Raw genomic sequence first — 6,619 nt, forward strand, 5'->3', positions numbered from 1 at the left:
AAAAATCCTGTAGGTCATGAAAATGACTATTATCTTGTAGTTGATGAACACTCATCAAAGATTTTCCCCGTGGCTACTCAAAGACTTTTGTCATCTAATTTTGGTTTCTCTCGGAAACATCTACAATCAGATTCATTAAAAACATCCCAACAAGTACTCTTTAAATATAGCTTTGTGATAAAACTAGATTCATTTTATAAACATACTGATTTTTCTTTGATTATCTCTGATAAAAAATTGGTATAGCTGTAGAAAAACAAAGTTTCTTGGTTCAAAATTATTTTTATTTTGCATTTTCCTTTTTATTCCTTGTACCTGGTGTCTGTCAAAACTCTGGTAAATGAAATACAATTCCTGACAAAATAACCCTGCCTTAGCCGTCGGGAGCTGAGCCAAGGAGCGCTCTTTCTGTGCTCTGATGGTCTTAGGGCAAAAGGGCTTCAGGCTGACTGCACCCATCAGCCATGCAATCCCCACCCACCCACGCTACCACCTACGGCAGGCACAGTGGAGGAGCAGCCATGCCCTCTCTACAGCACAGTGGGCGCAATGTCCCATAAAAAAGTCTGCGTCAAAAGTTAGGGATGTGGGAGTCGCAAGAATCAAAATGAAGTATTTTGTGCCAACCTGGAAAAAAAAGTAAATAAGTTGGGGGAGAAGCATGGGCTTGCACTGATCACCACAAACGTGTGTCAAGAGTGATTCCATGGGCACTGGCAACTCTGTTTAGCCCCAGGCTGCCACAGGTGGAGCACGGGATTCAGCCTGAGAGCGATCACACGGTGAAGCTCTTGGGGTCCCTGCTGGTGTCATGAGGCAGCCTCATGGAAGAAACACACACAGCGTTTTGTGCCGGCCCTGCCTGCACCGGTGCCTCCAAGAGTCAGCTGCTCATCGCTCGGAGCTCACCAGGGAGTACGAGGTGCGAGCCAAGGCCTCCTAGCTGGGTAGGGAGGCAAGGGATGGGGGGTTTCAACTTGTGTCTCAGGAAAAGGCACGAGGCCAGGAAACCCGAGGCTGAATCCACAGAAACTGTGAGCCAACATAAACTCTCTGAGAGGGGAAGCAAGGAAAGCGCCAAGGACGGAGGGTGCCATCATCCCCCACCCTCACCCCCAGGTTCAAAGTGCATGAAGACAGCACATCTGCCTGCTTTTGCCCTTTCGGGGGAAGGGTGGTAATGGGGACAGGCACCGTTACCTTAAGCGGTGCTGGAGATAGAACCCAGGACCTCTTGCCTGCTAGGCGAGCGTTCTGCCAACTAAGCTGCATCTGCGGCCAATACACAAATGAATGCTTGAAAAATAAATAAATAATCGAGCATCAGATGTGCAGGAACTTCGTGGGTCGGGCTGTGAGGAGAGGCTTTCAGGAAGGAGGAGTCACAGAGGAGGACCCAGGGGCATGCTGAATGACCCGGAGCCCCAGAGATTAGAATCTGGAACAGGAGGATAAAACGTCCCACAACCGCCCACACCGTATTACAAGAGATAGAAGGAACAATAGGATTCTTGAGTTTCCGCTGTTGCGTGGCGTATTTCAAGGCTCTCTCGCTGTCCTCGGATAGACTTGTAGGGGGTAGGTTCAAGAGTGAACCCCTAAACACCACCACTATGCCTGAAGTGCGAGGCATTAAACACCAAGGCTATCACCAGCCTCCTGCGGGCAGACAGGGGCAGCAGCGCCACCCAGTGGCTCCTCGCAGGTGGGTGGCTTCACGCCACATCCACACTGCTCCTTGTAACAAGGTTCTTTCTACTCCAGTCTATCACCATTCAAGCCAGAGCCCACAAAGGGGTCATGATCTGTCTGTGGGCCATGACCAGACCAGAAGAGGGGTGTCAACTCCAACACCTTGACCTCACTCCCCCAATCCCCGACCCCGCCCCAGTCACCCAGGAGACTGGCCTGGAGCTGTGGGAGCTAGTCCTGTCAATAGCGACCCCTAGTGGTGCTCTCAGAAAGGCGAGCTGGTCCTGGCAGGAAATGAAAAGGATAGGGGAAAGAGGAAAGGCAGGTTCCCTCCTGGGAGATGAGGCTGGCTTGTATCCAAAGCCAACCTCGAGCAAAATGGAACAACGGGTACTTGTAGGCACAGCCCAGGGCGCCAGCTCTGCTTCTGACTCTTCAGGGACATGGAAATGAGTCCCTCTGTCAATATCCCCCCAGCCCCATCTCCTCTGCTCAAACCCCTCTCCTCTGGTATTGCCTATCTAAGTCATTGGCGTATCTTTCTATCAAGATTGCAAACTCTTCTTGAGGAGACACCGGGAAGCGTCTCAGATCTCTTTCTTTCATGCAGTCACATGGCACACACCCTTTACAGACCTTAGCCAGAGGGCAGGGGAATAGCTCAGAAGAAGGTAGAGGGCATGCCGGGCACCTACACGGAAGGAGGGAGGGGTTCATAAACTCAGGTCCATGGTGATACAGTGAGTTTGAGGCTGGCCTGGGCCACATGAGACCCTGTCTAAGAGAAAAACCAGAACTTGGTTAATTCAGTTGTGTTAGATAGATTCCAAAAAGTATGTTTCAACTTTTGCTATATCCTATGAAATGAGAGGCTGTATGTTTGGTTTTAAATTCTCTTTTTATCTGCTATGGATATACTTGCAACATTGTGTCAAGTAGGAACAAAGCCTAAGTACAAAGTGCTGTGTGCCTGCGTGTGTGAGTGGGTGCGTGGGTGATAATGAAACCCATTTCTTCATGAACTAATCAAAATCAATTTTTAAAAACTACATCTGACAGAATGCACTAGTTCCCTGGGTGGCTTCTCAGTTGTCGCAAATATGCAGCTCTGAAGGAGGGAGGGTCCCTCTCACTGACTGTTAAAGCACAAGCCAACAGTGTCAACTGCAAGTGCCACTACAGCAATGCAACAGTTACGTCTGATTGCTGGCTGATTGACTGGCTGGCTGGCTGGCTGGCTGGATGGATGGATGGATGGATGGATGGATGGATGGATGGATGGTTTTTTTTGAGACAGGCTCTCATTAAGAGCAAGCTGGTCTTGAATTCACTCTGTAGATAAGAATGAAAGTGAACCCTGGTCCTCCTTCCTTCACCTCCTGGACTTCTGGATCATAGGCCAGAACTCTCTGCTCACGGTGTTAGACAAGCACTGTACAACTATGCTGCATCCCAGCCCCTACTAAGTGCTCTATAAGTGGTGCCGTTTTAGTAACATCTGAGGCACTTCTGTAGAATAGGACCCGGTACTAGGGATAGACCCAGGATTGAGCCCACCCTATCCCAGAGCTGCACCCCAATCTATGCCAACATTGCCAATGTGATCATTTAACAGTGAAGGAATCAAATGGCCAAGAGGTTGGGTACTTTTCTGCGAATGAGTCTTCACGGGAAAGCCGTTCCGATGTCAAGCTGAGGCAGTCCAACCTCCTGGTTCCCCTGTACCCTGTGGCCCAGGCTACTGCTGTGGAAGACCTTGAGGAGCCAGTGACAGGGGTGCTCTGCCAGGGAACTCTGTTACACTGCGGCCCGTTATCTCAACTCATGCTCACCCTAACTGTGTGGATTAAGATGTGTTTGTGCTGGATTCACCAGTGGTTAATAATTACCATGAGTGAAGTGAGGGCACATGGCAGCTGCCCAATAATAAAGGAATCATTTCAGCCCTGAAGATGAAAACTATGAAGACATGAAACATACTCATAACTTAGTGCCAAGTTTAACAACAAACACAATGATGGGTCCCGATACCTGAAAACAAAAGACAGGTGACGATGGACAGAAACTAAGAATACAATGAGAAAGGCATGAACTTTCTGTGTTGGGTAGTAGGATTTTTGTTTTAATTTTTTTGTTCTCAAGACAGGGTTTCTCTGTGTAGCCCTGACTGTCCCAGAACTCAGAGATCCACCTGCTTCTGTCTCCCGAGTGCTGGGATTAAAGGCGTGTAATACTACAACCCCACTTGAAATCTTTAAAGCCAAGCATGGTGGTATGTACACCTGCAATCCCATTGCTTGGCAGGATCAGAAGTCCAAGACCAGCTTGGGTTATATGAGATTGTAAAAAGAAACCTTTCAATGGTGCTTTTTATAAAAACTGAAGAGAGAGAGAGAGAGCCAGAGACAGAGACAGAGACAGAGACAGAGACAGAGACAGAGAGAGAGAGAGATTCTGAATGTTTCCCAGACATTTTTCAGTGTGCCTACCTTCCCCCACAGGCTGGGCACACAGCATATGCCCCCTGTGCTTTGGTGGGGTCTGTTTGGGGCAACTCTCCTACATTGTTACCCACGACAGATCATTGCTGAATAATAAAAAGCAAAAGGCTCTGGGGAGGGGGAACTCCATCTGGAGCGGGGCGCCATTTGTGACATACATTAGGCTAGTTTTAACTGAGGGTAGGCCTGTTAGGTAATAGTGCTCACACTACTAAACCATGGTACTCTAGAGCCCATGTTTCCAGCGTCAGAAAACACACAAGCGGTCACGTTGACCGAGTCCTTGGAGCTCTGAGCTGAAGCCACCAGTGAGGGCTCTGACCTCGGAGGCCGTATGAGAAAACAGCTCTCACGAGACAAGCAATGGAAGCGCTCCAGATCTTTGATTTCTGATTAGAGGGTGGTTTGCTTGACGGTTTATATAAATATGTACTTAAGTAAATGATCTCGTTAACTTAGTGCTGCCTGTTGGATGGCTCACATGGCCTTGGAGAAGAGGTGGGACATTTCCCAGTGTGCAGGATGGGGGAGGGGGCGATGCTTAACTCATAAACAAGCCTGTGTTTCTCTGCCAGCCCTCTCCCCACCCTCCCATGGGGATGGTCAACAGATACCACCGAGCAGCTCTGAAAACTGACAACAGCTTTGTCCTGTGGTCCCCGGATGGATGTTGGAAGGCCTCCTTTAGTCTGGTTACCTTACATTTTGCTTTTCCGTCAGTTAATATACGTTGCATCGTACTACACATGCGCATCCATCTACATGTAAAAAAAAAAACAAAAACAAAAAAAACACTACTCCGGAATACTACTGAAGATCCTGAAGGACAGTAAAATTAAAGCCTAAAAATTCGCCCATCTTACCAGCCTAGGACAAAAAGCAACTCCTCCTCTGCAAGGCTGGACCCTAAGAACAGACCCTGTTACTGGTGCGCTGTGCCAAGCCTTCAGGCCTTCAGCACTGCTGCGCTAAATAACCCAGAGAGATTAGTTAGCTCTGCTGACTCAGGATTAGGTCTGTGGCAGGAACAATAAACGAAGTAAACCATGAGGTGGTTGGAGGTGAGGTAAACAGAGTCTTTAAAGGCAAAATGAGGAGTAGATGAGATCTCTGAAAAAAATCCTAGTGTCAAAGGCCAATGACAAGGGTGGTGCCCTTCCAAGATTAAACAAACAGCAGAGCAGATGCCCTTGCAGAATCCGTGGGGGGTGTGTGGGGGTGTGTGTGCATGTGTGTGTGTGTGGCACTGGGTGTGTGTATGTGTATGACTGTGTGTGTGTGTGCGATCGCACATGCACGTGAAGGGGTACTGGGTGTGTGTATGTAGTATGTATATGACTCTGTGTGTGTATGTGTGTGTGTGTGTGTGTGTGTGTGGTATGTGTATGACTGTGTGTATGTGAGGACAGTGGACTTCGTGCAAGTTTGTGGCTGACTCTGATGTAGTCTTTTTTTTTTTTAAATAGGGTATATGGGCTGGTTTCAGACTCCCTATTGTAGCAGAGTGAACTCATAATCTGTCTGCCTCCAGAGTGAACTCATAATGTGTACACCACCAAGCCCAACATATTTGGTGCTGTGGATGAAACTTGGCCTCATACATGTTGTGTGAATAGTAAACAGTTCTTGTTAACAGGCAGTTGCCTCCTTCATAGCCTCCTGGGCCCCCAGAATCTATACAACATATACAGTTCTTGCTTACACTGAACATGTCTGATGTAGAAATGTGAGATTTTTATGTCTAAGAGATGCTCTACCAACAAGGCCCACACAGACCCCACAGAGGGCTGAGTGTCCTGTCAGAACCCCAAGGACAGGCCAGTACAGATGCCTGAATACTAACACCTGGCCCAGGCACACTTTCCTCCTGCCCAGTACTGGAATTACAGGCATGCGTCACCACACTCAGCTAAGACGCTTTCTTCTGTCAAGATGATCAATCTTGCAATGCTTCAAGCATATTTGAAAATAAGAGGCACTCTCTAGTCTCGGAGATAGAGTGTGTCCATGTGCACACATGTCCTTTCTTTTTCAATGTAGATGGGTCAGTAGGCGACGTCAATTTCACGAACTGCTAATTCTCAGAGCAGCGTTAACAGCTCTGGTTTTGCCTGGCAGTGGTAGCTCTCACGCCTTTACTCCCAGCACTTGGGAGGCAGAGGCAGGGGGATCTTTGTGAGTTTGAGGCCAACCTGGTCTACAGAGTTCTAGGACAGCCAGAGCTGCACAAAGAAACCCTGTCTCAAAACAAAAACAGCAAAACCAAACCAAACAAACAAAAAAGAACTCTGACTTTGATGTGGAGCAAACTTGGGTCCAACCCTTGTCACGTGACTTTGAGCACACATAGAAACCTATTGGCCCAAGTATCTTGAGTGTAGCACCCAAAGAGTGCCCTTCCCTAGAAGGGATTTTGATCTTGGTAC

This window comes from Mesocricetus auratus, unplaced genomic scaffold (assembly GCF_017639785.1).
Source record: "Mesocricetus auratus isolate SY011 unplaced genomic scaffold, BCM_Maur_2.0 Super-Scaffold_100676, whole genome shotgun sequence".
Taxonomy (NCBI): domain Eukaryota; kingdom Metazoa; phylum Chordata; class Mammalia; order Rodentia; family Cricetidae; genus Mesocricetus; species Mesocricetus auratus.